This window comes from Apis dorsata, unplaced genomic scaffold, assembly GCF_000469605.1.
Source record: "Apis dorsata unplaced genomic scaffold, Apis dorsata 1.3 scaffold_188, whole genome shotgun sequence".
In the NCBI taxonomy this organism is placed as follows: Eukaryota; Metazoa; Arthropoda; class Insecta; order Hymenoptera; family Apidae; genus Apis; species Apis dorsata.
Window position 1 is genome coordinate 13,427 of NW_006263473.1, and position 15,246 is coordinate 28,672.

Below are 15,246 nucleotides of genomic sequence, written 5' to 3' on the forward strand. Positions count from 1 at the left end.
ACAATTTTATTATTATATCGTTGATGGAAATAATGGAGAGATATTTGTTGGGAATAATCTTCTTTTTAGGTTATGTATGAAGCTAAAAGGAATAGTTTTTTTTTTTAAATTAAGTTTATTAATTTAATCCTTATCACTTTGCTCAATAAGTAATTATTTTAATTATCACATTTGTTGATGAAATGGTAGAATATTCGTTAAAAATACATTTTTTTTAGATTAAACCTCGATCTATTTTGCTCAATAAGTAATCGTTTTGCTATTATCTCGTTTTTGTAAAAATAAAGGAATACTTGTTAGAAATAATCGTTTTTTTAGGTTATGCCCCAAATTATAAAGACGAAAAGATTATTCATCAGGAATAGTTTTTCTTTTTTAGGTTAGGTTCAACTCGCAACTCAATCTACTTTGCTCAATAAACGATCGTTTTGCTAACATTTTGTTGAAGAGGGATATTCATCACGGGTAAGATTTCTTTTTAAGTTAGCTTCGCTTTATTCTTTGCGGTGGATAATGAAATCGCAACTCTGACGCGTTTGAGGTTTCAAGTATGTATGTAAGTATGGAGCTGTGGTTTCAAGTTTGTAAGTAGAGGAGGTTATATGAAAGAGAGGAGGTTGCAGGGCTTTTAGTCACGGGGAGAAGTTTTTTTGAAGAGTCTTTTTCCGTCGTTTCTTTTGCTCCTTTTTTTTTTTTTTTGTTAAACATTACACGGAAAAAACCCGGTGGGGAAAGTCTGATGAGTTTGTTTCCTTACAAATACGGGGAAAAGTTTTTTTTTTTTTTTGTTAAACATTATACGTAAGAAACGCGGTTGGGAAAGTCTGATGAGTTTGTTTCCTTACAAATACGGTGAAAAGTTTTTTGATCTTTGATTATAATTTATCGATGATTCTCGTAAGTAAAATTAACAAAAAGTGGAAAAAGTTCTTTTCTCGTGCGATAAAATCAATTATCACGAAGTAAAGTGTATACAATTTATATTTACATGATTCATTAACACATTATTCGCGTAATGAAAAATTAAATAATTACGATCGTTCGAATAATATGTCGACGAACAATTGATCGAAACGAAAAGAATTAAATTAAAAATGATTCTCGGTTAAGCATTCCTTCAACATCCTCTTGTCTTTACATTCGACAAAGGGCCACGAAGTGTCGTAAGCTTCTGTTAATTTATCACGACGGAAGTCGAGGGTTGGAGTCGCTCGTCGTAATATCACCCCTCCTCCCATCCTTTTCTTGCTACCCAAAGCGCCGTCTTCCCTCTTCCTTCCTTCACGCTTCCGGTCGATGCAACCGTTCTATTTTATATACAAAAGACCTAATAGTGGTAAACGTTCAAGGGACGCTCGCTAATGTTCCGACTGCTATTAAGGCGCGTACACAAGCGACACGTGGCTCCGCACACCGGAGAAAGAATAGAGGCGTAAAAGATAGAACGTTACTGATATTACCGAAGGGGAAATCTGTCATAAGAATATGAAAAGAATATGAAATAGAATCAGAAAGATTCTCGTTCCTTCACCAACGATATATAAATTACAAACTTCAAAATATTTCGTAATATTTTAATTTCTTCCAGAGTATAATTATATTCATATTCCACACACGTAAAAAAACTTCGTTAAAATATTTCAACGATCCATCTTCGATCCATCGTCCGCCCATCCAGAATTTCTCTCGATGAATTTGACCTTCTCTCCAGCGCGGATTCGAAGTCAAACGGCACGTGACGTGTAGAAAGTTTGTTCTGCCAATGGTTAAGTTCAGCGTATCCAGGGGCGCGTAATCGGGTGGGCGTCGCGCAACGCGGAGGGAGGAAGTGTATGGCGGGATTCGGGAGCGTCGGGACGCCGGACATCGCAATCTCAACGTCCCGCCCAGCCCTCTTTCTTTTCGTGCCACTCGACGTCTACCATTGTGATGGTAATATCCCCGGGTACGAAGAGGGGAGGGGAGGATTTATCGCGTAGTCATTCCAGAATTAGCTTTCCTTCATTGAGATCCATTATCTCTCTCTCTCTCTTTTTCTTTTCTTCCTTTCCCTTTTTCTTTTTTTCCTCCACGTAAGACGCAACGATTCGTTATTCGAAATCTTTCTTATTTATTTAACGGAAACGGAACGCGTGCGCGCGTGTCGAAACGTGTTTTGAGAGGATATTCCTCGTTGGCCTCCGTTGGGGATCGATATCTCGTGGCGTGTTACGTCAGGATTTCATAACGACATCGACGCCAGATTTATTTTAATCGCCCGATTAAATGTCGCTTAACGAGATTTGTGTTGAAAATGTAATCGAATACGAATTGAAGTGTCGACGAGTGTGTTAAACTGTTGAATTATTCGCTCCTCGTTGCTTCAAGGTGTTAATGGAAATTGATCGAGTTCGAATAACGGGAATAGTTACACCATTAGTCCCTCCCTTTCGAGCTAAGGAAATTTTTTTAACTTTTTCTTTTTTTCCTGGAGGAAATTTAACCACGAGCCGTGTCACAAGTTACGAAGAAAATAACAAAGGGATGCGTCCAGGTATATAAACGAATATGCAAATATCCTCTTCAAAATATCTCTCACACGTCTCTCCACGTTCTCTAACAATCGTTCCAACAACATACCGATGCACGAATCGTTGTGAATCGTTGTAAGGGGGTGGAGGTAGAGGGAAGGATGAAGAGGCACGGATAGACACGCTACAGATACCGGAAGGCAGGAGCCGAGGTTGGGTTGAGGGCGCCATTACGTCCGGCCACCCTTCGGTCCTCCACTTACCCCTAACGACGTTCCGGGCAAATAAAAGTTGATTTCTCTTCCCTCCTCCCTCCCCCCCTTACGGATCCTCGGCTCTTACCCGTCCCCACACCACCGTCCCCGTATCCACTCGGCTGCCTAGCCATCCCTCTCCGTGTCTCGTCCCTCCATTTCACCGCTTTATCTCTTTAGCTGCCTTCCGCCTCATCAGCCGGCATATCAGGCCGGCATTCCTCTCCTTCTCTCTCCTCTCTCGTCCAGTCGACGACTCGTGCCAGTCGATACGAAAAATCTTCGTTTCTTACGGATAGGGATTCCTTGCTTCCCACCGTTAATTGGAGGATGTTGGAGGATGTCGATTTCATCCGTGTGACCACGAAACGTGATACAGGCTACGTGTGGGATCGTATTCTGTTCCGTTGATTTAATATTGAGAGCAAAAATTCATCTCTTTTTATCGTTATGTATGTATGCGTATAGTTATTTTATTTATAGTTTGTTCGAGTTTGATGCATTGTTGTTATTAATAAATGTTGTATATCGAGTTAAATTTTAGAAGAGAGATTATAATGTTATTCGTTTATTCTCTCGATCGAAATAAATCTTCAATGATACAATAGGGATTCTAAATGGTGATAATTTACTGTATACACGTTTGATCTTGGTGATAGAGAGATCGAGTCTTAATGATAACACGCAGCACGTGTCGGTGGGCGTTCAACGAATGTGACAAAGCGATTGGGGGGATGTTAGGGATAGCATCGATACTTGGGGATGTTTTCGTGAATGCTGCTGTATCTTAGGTAACATTTAGTTCAGAATTTGTATATTTATTAGAAGATTTTTGTATAGATCAATTTTTTCTATTTTCAAAAATTCTCAACTTTGTGCGTTCAACAAATATGATAAAGTGATTGGAGGGATATTAGGGATAGCATATTTGGGGATATTTCCTTGGATGTTGCTATATCTGTTAGGTAACATTTAGTTCAGAATTCGTACATTTATTAGATTTTGTATAGATCAATTTCTTCTATTTTCAAAAATTCTCAACTTTGTGCGTTCAACGAATGTGATAAAGTGATTGGAGGGATGTTAGGAATAGCATATTTGGGGATGTTTCCTTGCTATATCTGTTAGGTAACATTTAGTTCGTACTTAAAATTCGTACATTATATTTATTAGAAGATTTTTGTATAGATCAATTTCTTCTATTTTCAAAAATTCTCAACTTTGTGCATTCAAGGAATGTGACGATTGAGGGGATGTTAGGGATAGCATACTTGGGGATATTTTCGTGAATGTTGTTGTATCTGTTAGGTAACATTTAGTTCAGAATTCGTACATTTATTAGATTTTGTATAGATCAATTTCTTCTATTTTCAAAAATTCTCAACTTTGTGCTGGCAAAGATATCGTGGGGATTGAGTTAATGGATAAAAACCAATAATAAATATTATAAGATATTAATACATCGAAATATCGATAAAAACGGTAATAAATATTAATAGATGATATAATGGAAAATTGAAAAGTGTGTGTTTTATATCGAATAATTTATGAATCATTATTCAAGAAATATACAAAGTTGCTCGTTGCTCAATTGTAAATATATATATACAAATATAAAGAACGAAGAATTAAGAAAAATATAATGGATACGAATCCATGTTGATACGATTTTAATGTAAATCGAAAGGATACCGATGGAATTAAATCGCTCGGATTCAATAGAAATAGGGGAGCTCGGTTTACGAGTGAGTGAAGTTCGATAGCAAGAATCAAGCCTCGGTTGAATACATTGTTCAATGACGCAAAACTAAATCCACCAACCGGAACCATCGATTTTATTCACGCGTAAAGGTTTATTTCCAACGAAAAACCGCCCTCTGTCGATTCAAAAAAACATCATGATGAAAACCTTAAACTTCATATATCTATACAAATACTCTATATCCTTAAATCGAATGGCTTGAATAAAAATCGAAATATTTAATATCTTTCCAAGATTTAATTTATACAGATAAAACTGAAGATCCAAACTCGAGTCAAGAGAATTACAACAAAATTTCGAACAAAATTTCAATCGTTCATAATGAAAAATCGTCTCGAACCCTCTCTGTATATTCATTTTCGACGTAGAAATTCGAATCGAGCAGCCACCTTCAATCGAGTTAATGCGATAAAAACGGCGCGGCATGCCGCTCTCGATTCAACGAGAAACGTTCTCCAACATTTTACCCTGCGCGATCGGGAATCGAAGGGGATGGGCGGCACGTGGCTCGTTGCGGAGGGTGCCTAACAGAATTATAAATTCAGCAGCGGGCAGCGAGCACACCTGAGTCTATTTCGCGGCGCCCGGCTAGATTTCCCACTCCTGGCCGCGCCACCATTGTGTTTCGTGTGCGAGCTCGAACACGGCTAATTGCCATCCTAATAATTGTCACGGGCCGCATGCGGTGTCCATGGTCTCTTGCATCACTGTTTCCGCCTGTAAATGATGACCACCCGGCCCGCTATCCAATCTACGCTTATCGAACGAAACCGCATGATATCCGAAGATTTCTCGTGGATCTGCCTTTGTGCGGGCACAAATCATCCCTCACGTTACATTACGCGTTGTCGACTGGTTTACTGCCGCGCCAGTTTTGCAACGATGATGCAGAGATCCGGAAAAGATGATCGATACCAGGTTTTGATATAATTGGTGCTTCATCTTTGAATCCGATGGTTTCGAAATTCTTTTGCGCGAGAGATGATTGTTGGGCGGATGAAAAGAATTTTCTCTGCTTTTTTCGGAAAGAAGTTCATTTTTGAACAGGTGAAATAATTATTCTTTATGTCTCTTAAGCAAATTGTAAAATATAGTAGTATGCTCTTGTATAATATAGTATAATAGAAATAGTAATGTAAATACTTAAATAATAAAATTTATTTGAAGAACAATATTATATATTTTAAATATTGTTTGATTAATATATAAGATTGTTATACAAATTATATAAAAAATAAAATTGTTTTCAAAATTACAATATTATTACTTTTACTTATTAAAGAATTGTATATATTCTCATATTTCATTATATTGAATCATTAAATATTCTTAATGTTTATTCGTTCAGTTAACTTTGATTGAAAGGAAATTAAATTTAAATTGAATTTAAATTTGCGCGCTTGTCACGATTGTATTTCGTACAGATCGATAAAACGATATTAGTTTATCCTTCGATAATCGAAGATGTCAGTACATCCTTCAATAGTTAAAGGTGTCTGTGATCGTGAATCATTTTTATCTTAAAGTGTCACAAATTTTAACGTAAGTACTGAAAAAATTTAATATAAAGTTTGTAATATGTAATATTAATATGTTTAGTTATTTTATTTGTTTTATAATTTTAATTTTTTAGGATAAAGAATCGATTGTTATCAGGATATTGGATTGCATATTGAATTGGATTATTATTCGTTTCTTTTTATTTCATCAATTTTGGGGTAAGTTAATATTTTTAATGATAATTTTTAATTGATTTTATATATAAATTTATTAACGTTATTATTTGGCAATGTATTTATAAATACACAAATATTTATATTCCAAATGATACATAACCTCTAAATTATACATAGATATATGTACATCTTTATGTACTTCTATGTATTTACATCTATTGAATTTATGACATAGATTTATCATAAAATATTATTTATAATATACAATTATTGGAAAATAATTTTTAACAAATAATTTTCAATTTATTCATACTATTCATATCAAGATTAACCATATTATAGATAATTTATATGCATAATCCATAATTGATAAGATACTTATCATCATGTTATTGATAATATTATACATGTATTTAAAATATTATATCAAATGCATCAATTTTATATGTTGCATTCATTATTGATTTCTTTACAAATGTTGATTTCAATAATGGTTTAGATTATTATAAAGATTATTTTTTGCAATTTATTAAGGATTAATAATAGATGAATTATTAATTTTTCTTATGGTTTATATTTTATATGAATTCTTACATAAATATATTTTATATTATTATATTCTACTATTAATTTAAAAATGAAAAAATGTTTATTTCTAATTATGATTATATATTATTATTTAAGTTACAGTCATAAATATTATTATATAAAAATAGTAAAATTTCTTAATATTTTACTAATTAAAAGATAAAATGTGAGATGCTGAAATAAATTCAGGAAATTTTTAATTTAATTAAATATTTTCTGATTTAATATTTGACAGTCTTCTAATTATAATTAAAATTTATATAATTTGATTAACTTGTGCAGCTATATATTAACTAATATATCATTATTAATATATCATTTTACAATAAATAAAGAATTTTATTATATTTATTTAAACATAAATTATGTGATTAGATTTTTAATTTTCTTCTCACATTCTTTAAATATTTTATAAATTCTATATTTCAACTAAAACTAAACTATTGTTGTTAATTTGTCTTTTCATTCCATTTTTATATTATTATTTAATAATATTCATCTATATATTCTATAACTATAGTTGTCAACTTGTTTGTTGTTTTGATTCCAATTTTTAACAATTTTTAATAATGCATTCTAAGAGACAATAGTTTACATTAATTCTTCTTTTCTCCAACATTTAATCTTATTCTTTAAATGTTCTATAAGTTATACATATTCCATCAAACAATTGTTATCAATTTGTTTATCTTTTCATTCCATTTTTGTATTATTAATATTTAACAGTTATTCATCTATATATTCTCAAAAATTATAGTTGTTAACTTGTTTGTTGTTTTGATTTTAATTTTTAATAATATTAAATTATAATAATATTATTATAATATATTACAATATGCATCTATAATTTTTTTCAATTTTTAACAATATCAATGCATTCCAACAAACAAAACATAGCTTACATTAATTTTTCTTTTCCCTAACATTTAATTCAATCAATAATTTAAAAAACTAAATTACACACATATATATATTATATCACGTATCGAATCGTAGCGTAGTTATCAGCTTACCGTCACGTATGAAAATCCTCAATTATTATCGGTGAATCGAGATTGAACCGTGCCAATCCGAGCATGGAATATCCTATACCGTCTAAATACGCACTATCCTCGAGTATCTCGCACGCGTCAGGTCGTATCCTTCGCTACGCTCGTATTATCGAGATTGGCCTCGCCTCCTTCTCTATTCTCTCACTCTCTCGAACGTCCTGACCGTTTCGTTCCCGTCTCGGCGTCTCTCTCCACCGCTCACGAGCCCCAATCACACCGGCAGCCGCTAAGTGCGATCCATTACGCGTAATGGAATGTGCCAATTATAACATTTGCTGAATAATTGGCGGACGCTTGGCTGCGCCTACCGATGCGGCAGGCCGACACACAGGATATAATACATATGTATACGTGTATGCTATTATACAGGGTGCTTCCGGTTTTAACGGCAAATCATTGATAGCATGAAACTAGATGTAGAGAAAGGAAGATAAGGAGATGAGGTAACTTGAGTCTATGTTTGGAAATTATAGGTTAGGATTCGCGCGAAGTGAGATGGAGATAGATAGCACTGACTTCGTCACATTTCCGTTTCGTTCTGTCTCTGTCTCGCTCGTTGCTTCATTTAATACAAACTTAAATTGTTCATAACTTAATAAATAATTTTTATCCGATATTTTTGTATAGAAACTTTTGTGTTTGTTTTGACCTCTCGACAATCGATTCTCTAAAAATGTTCATTCAATTGAAATATTAATATCTCGGGTATTTATATAGTTATAGATTGTAGTTTATAGTTTCGATTATGTGTTTCACATTGTTTTATAATGGATGAGGATGAAATTGACTTTCAAATTTATTGATCATTTGAATATTAGTATTCTTGTAGTAAAGTTTTTAAACAGCATTAGATAGTTAATGAAGTTTAATATTTGTTGAGTAATTGGTTAGGCAGAAATATTTATTAGATAGAAAGGTAGTTCTTATATGAAAGATATAACGTGGAAAATACATAGAGTAAATTAGATTTTCTGTTCAAATGTTATATTCGTGTTAAGTTTTGTTTCCTATATTTTATATTAAAATAAAATTATATATATGGCAATATTGATCTCCATATATGATTCGTATTCGTTAAATGCAGTCAAATTGCAAATTGGCCAGTTGTATTTGTTGAAAAAAATATAACGAATCTTTTTTTTTTTCGAGTTATTAATTTTTTAACTCACTCCACTCCAACTAGGTAAATGGAGCGTTAGCGTTTTGCTATAGAACTTCACATGTGTAATATTTGACATATAGGGTGTTTTGCAACAAATATTTTTTTTGTAAAGTATTATAAAAATCAAGAATTTAATTATTTTATAATAAAATATGATTTAAATTTATTAAAAATACTGGAAAACGGACATTTTCCAATGCATTCTTATCATTTAATCTATTACGTGTTCTATTTTATATTTATTATTATAATAAAGAAGAGTAAAAAATTGATTTCATAGACAATAGCAATTTCATAGATAATGCATCGCAGACAAATTTTTTTTCTTCGTACATTCGTATATCCTGTGAAAAATAAACTTTCACTTGTAACCCGCCACGTATTATGGAACACCCTGTATAGTGTTTCGAGGCAGGGGGATGCGTAAAAATGTTCGCTGACGTGTACGCAAACTATAACCGAGTTATGCAGCCTGCATTTTTCCATCAGCTATCCGGCGCTGATCAAAGTGCTCCGCGCACCCGTATAAAACGGTAGTAATACGTCAAGTATAAAATGTTGTTTACGGAATGAGTTATCCGGCAGAGTTTAAATCAAAACTTATGAAAGGCTTTACTTCGATTTTGTTACGCGCCAGCGCTTTTTATCCCGGCTCGTCATTTTTGTTACAACGAAATACACGTTGTGTCGGTATCGATGAAATAAAAATGACCGCGCAAGATTAAAAAGCGATAATATGTTGTATGGCGTTTGTTATTTGAAGGTTGACAAGAAGTAGAACAAAAAATTTTTGTTGAGTAACGAAATAGAATTTTATTTAAATTTTAACTAAAAAAAAAAAAAAGGAAAAAAAGATCATGGACTATTAAAAATAAATATTTCTTTAAATCTACAATAAATATCAATAATTCTCTCGATTCTCTTATAAGAGAAATTAATTAAATCAACTACATCGTTACATTATTTCGATATTTGCGTAATATTTAAATTTAATAGATATGATCTTCGCAAGAATATTTTTTAACTCGCTTCATTACCAAAAAAAAAAAAAAAAAATCAAAAGAAAAAAAACAGAAAAGAAGGAAAAAAAAAATAAATCTATCGTCACCGTTTTTTTTCTTTTTTTTTTTTATCCGAAACATTCGAATTCCATTCCAGTAAAATAAACGATACCCGAATTTCTCGTCGTGGCATTAAACGAGACGCTAAAACGGATCCTGAAAGACTCGATTAACGAGCGAACCGCACGCTGAAAGCTTAACCACGGCGAATCCTTTTTCGTCCTCGCGAGCCACCGCGGCGATCAAAGTGTAACGAGTTTCAGCATCGAATATATATCGGGGGGGTGGCGCTTTTCGCGAGCGACCAAGCTTCCCTATGCACACGTGTATTAAGAAATAAAAAAAAAAAAAAAAAGGAGGGAAGCGGAAGGGGCAGAGGGGGAGGATGGGTCGAAGAGGGCAAAGGAAAAACGAAGATAAAGAAAAAAATTGGGAGGAGGGGAGGGAAAAACGTATTTGAACGAAAGAGAAAAAAGAAGAGAAAAAAGGATGAAAATACCCGGTCGAGTCGACTGCATATAGTATTGGTAATCAGGTTAAGGCGAGGCAGAATTTTAGCATCGGTGTGTGATTGGCGATTCGCGATGATCAAAGTGTAGAATGTCGGTGACACTGGTGGATGGTTTTCGTGGCGGGAGTGGGGGCGGATAGAAAGGGGTGAGGGAGGTCTCGTTGAAAACCACGTTAGTGCGCGTGTTTTCGCGCGATCCAATCCGCGGCAAATTAACCAACCGAGGAAAACCTTGTTACCTTCGAGCCAGTGGCGCTGGCTTCATCCAGTTCCGTTTCCGCTTCCTCGGGATAAAGGGTGTGCCAGTGCTACCGTGGCCACGTGCCTAAAAAAAAAAAAAAAAAAAAAGAAAAAGAAAAAATATGGGGGAGGAAAACCTGACTGTGCAATGCGATTTTACGGACGAACATTTTGGTTCTTCTTTTTTCTCTTCTTTTTTTTTTTTTCTTTCTCTTCAGAATCTTGATTATGGTATGATTTCGTAGAATTTTTTTTTTTTTTTTTTTTTTTTAGGCGATATTAACGAGAAAATACTTTTTGCAATTGGAATAATTAATTGATTAATATTAATATCTGAATAATTAAATTATGAATTTTTAATCGTTTTCTTAACACGTTATTTTGTAGTTTTGGTACATGGTAGATATTCTGTTATCGGTTTTATAATTTTCTCTGCACGATAATAAGACGAAAGCAAAGGGACACAGGTAAAATGAATAAATTGTGAAAGTGCAATCCAGAAAGATGTTCTCCGCGTCTTCGCGCAAGCTTTATAATTTTATAATTTTATAACTTTATGATTTTGCTACTTTGCACGTGACTAAGACCAAAGCAACGGATATAAGATAAAATGAATAAATTGAAAGTACAACGTGTATCCACGAATTTCGATGTTCTCCATGTCTTCGCGCAAACTTAAGAACCGAGCGTGCACGAAATACGTCGATTCGATATCCTCCAATAAGAAGAAAAAGAAGAAGAAGAAGGAGGAGGAGGAGAAGGAGGAGAAGAGCGAAGGAGAAGAGGCGGAAAGTGGATTTGAAAATTGAAAATCATTGCGGCCCGTGATCCCCTTAGCTCCGCCAGACAACCACGATAAATTCTGCTACACCCTCTGCTCTGGCTTTACTCTTTATAAGGCGTTATACCGGAGATCCACCGGTTTCTTTGCTCGCCTTCCACGCCCTCGCCCTTTGTCCGGCAGAACCTTCACCCTTCACCCTCCGTGAAATACGATACACCCTGTCTCGAAATTATACGCGTAGCCCCAACCCCCCTCGATACACTTCGCTTGAATTTTAAGGAATTCACGAAGAATTTTAACGAAGAAATATCGTGCGTGGTCGATATAGCGTATATATATATATATATATATGGTTATCGATATTTTCTTTTTCTTTTTTCAATATAAAAAAGAAAGCGAAGGAAAAATCGTGTTTCTCGCGACGAGTTAAATCGTCGTACGAGGATATTTAAAACTGGTTTTTCGATCGTGAAAGGTGAAAATCTTCTCTCTGGAATTCTATTTCGCGGGAATCTGATTAATTTCGACGTGTAGCGTAATTGTCAATTCGCGTGAAAATTAGTTAGGGAAAATGAAAGCTGCATTTTCTTATGGGGGATGCAGGAGAGGAGGGGCGCTTGTTTTCTTTTGTCGGGCTTCGAACCCACCATAAAGTACCCTCATTTCCCTGTACAAAGTGATTCGATTACAACGCCCTCCCTCCCGTTACCGTTGTAATGCCGCTTTTATACAAAATCGCAATTTATAATTCAGCAAGAAATTGCCGTTCGATTTTCCGGAAAAACGATTTTCTCGTCGAAAATGGAAACATGGTAAATATGGGAATAATGCTTGCAAGCAATTTTTTATTTAAATGAACATGGAAGCACCGTAAAACGGTACTTTTCCACTTTTTTTTTTTTTTTTTTTTTTTTTTTTTACATTTTTTAGCGCGTAATTTCGGCAAGAATTATTTATTTTTTTCGCCCCTTTTATTTGATTAGGCACACGAACGAACGAACGAACGAACGAACGAACAAACAAACAAACAAACAAACAATTTGCACTTTCAACATCTATGCACATTTCCAACGTTTCTAAATATTTATTAAAAATTCTTCTAACCTAAACTTTGATTTCAAACATGATTGTAAAATGCGCACATTGAAGAATAATTAAAAAAAAAGAAAAAAAAGATCAAATATCAAATAAAAAAACAATTCGAGCAAGAAGAGACAAAATTGAACGAAACAAACCGAATCAAACCCGCGAATCAACCCTTTCACCATATCAAAATCGTATTACAACACCGCGCTATGTTCTAACTCAACTTACACCCCCAAATCCCGTAAGGGGGAACATCCCAATCGCGATAACGAGTTGCGGAGGAAGCGTTTCGCGGTGCTCGATTTCTCTCCCTCTCCCTCCCCCTCCTTCGCAACCCCCTCCAACGCCTCAACCTTGTCGCGTCTCTCGATTCGCCGTCGTTTCGACGTCGATTATTCGAGCCACGACGTTCGTATTAATCACGATCACGGAGGAGGAGGGTTCTGGCCTGATTCACGCGCGATGAATCCGGTGAAACTGATTTTGGGGCATCGTTTAAGAATCTTGGGGTCGCGATCGTCGAGAGATGGGTATGCGATGCCGGTAGACAGTGATTAATACGTCGTCTGGCGTCTCCATGGAATGGAGAAGGAGGAGGAGGAGGAGGAGGAGGAGGAGGAGTTCTAGGCTCGTCTGCGTGGGCGGGCGGGACCGCGAAAGAGCGTTTTCAGCTGCCTGTGCTACGTACGTACGCTCTCGAGAACGTACTCCGCGGTAAAAGGTTTTACGAAATTCATTGTCAGGCAATTTGCATGTCAAAGCCGCTCGAGTGCACGCTCTACGACCCGCCAAGGGTGCAGCGTCTGTCTCTGCTCCTCCTTCCTTCCTGCTCCGCGTTAACTACCTGTTTCCGACTCGGTGGATCGGTGAAATTATGGGGAAAAAAATGAGATCACTTTTGCCCACTATTTTGCTCGGCTATTTATCGATGGGATTATTACGCAGGATGTTAACGTATTCGTGGAACAAATTGTCTTTGGAGAATCGAGTCCAGGAATAAATGTAAAAGTTGGTATATAAAAATATTGGCCGAGGATTATTTATTAAGTTATTAGGCAATTTAAGTTTTCGTTAGATGAAGCGTGAGACGAGGACGGAATGACACGGTGCGCCACACCGTGGCACGAAGACGAAGCTATCTCTTTCTTTCGCTTCGTCTAAATGGAAATTTTGATTAGTTAATAAGTAAGCCTCGATTTTTCTAAGCTTTTGTATTTGTTTTAGTCTTATTACAAAATGTATCTCGTATTTTGGATTCTACGTAATAATATTCTATTAAAAAAATCTCTCTTAATTATTAAGAATCTTGTTATTTTTTTTTTAAAGAATGATTTTTTTAAATCTTTTATTTCTCGTAAGATTTCGCGCAAAAATAATATTTTGAATTGAAAGTTCGTAGAAAAGGAGAAAAATGAATTTAAAGAACTGTGTACTTATCGCATCTTTTTCTCTCGTATAAATATCCCGTAATCGAGTATTTTTGTTTCTTGGAATTCTTCAATATTCAAATTTTCGGTAACCAACTTTCTCAGAAGTTCTTCATCCCCGAACCACTCAGCGTAGAATCGTATTTGACTTTAAGGGAATACGGAGGATTCTAGGAAAATTGTAAAACACAGCTAGTCTAAGGAGATCTTGCTGAGATCTAAATTCGTCCTAAGAGTAAAGGATCGTTCACACGTTTGTCATTTTTTAATTATATTATATTTTATAATTATAATATATTTTGTAATTAATTATTATTGTAATATCCTCGAAATCAAAATCAACATGTTATTCGTGAAAATTTTGTTCCATGTTGCTTGTTTGACGCAAGGCATTTGAATAATTAGAAAATATTACGTTGAATTTAAGATTAATGAGTTTAATAAGTTTCTTCAATCTCTTAAATGTACAATTTTTTGTTGAATTCGAAGTAAAAGAAACGAGGAAGAATCACCAAACAAAACTGATTGTGTAAGGCAGCTTTAAAGTTAGAGGTAGAGGATCAATCGGATTTTTCTTCCTCCATTGTACACAATGATAGGGGTGGTGTAGCAGTGGCTCGTTGAATCCCGGCTAGCTACGTAATGGGTATCGAGAGACATCGTTAAGCGTCGATCTCTTCTCCCAAAGTGACCTGGCGCCTCGTTTCCACTCTCTACCTTTCCTTTCTTTCTTCAATTTACACCAAAACTATCTGTTTTTCCCAATTCTCCACGTTTCTCTTTTTCTCTCTTTTTTTCCTACAATTCCAACTCCTTTTTTCTCTTACCTCGTTTTTACTATCCTTTATTCACGCACTTTTTCTTATATATACGATTCAATTTTCCCCGAAAAAAACTTCCAAACTACTTCTCTCTCTCTCTCTCTCTCTCTCTCCGAAATATTTATCCCTAAAAATCGTGCAAGATTAATTTTCGATCCACCATCCATTTTCTAAACGATTTCACTGGTTCATCCTCAAATATATTCGTTATCCCCCCTGCCTCTCCCCTCGTAACCCTTTTAAACTCTTCCCAGCATCCCCTCTCCCCTCCCTCTACATTTCCTCTTCAACCCCGTTCCAAGCTCCTTTCCA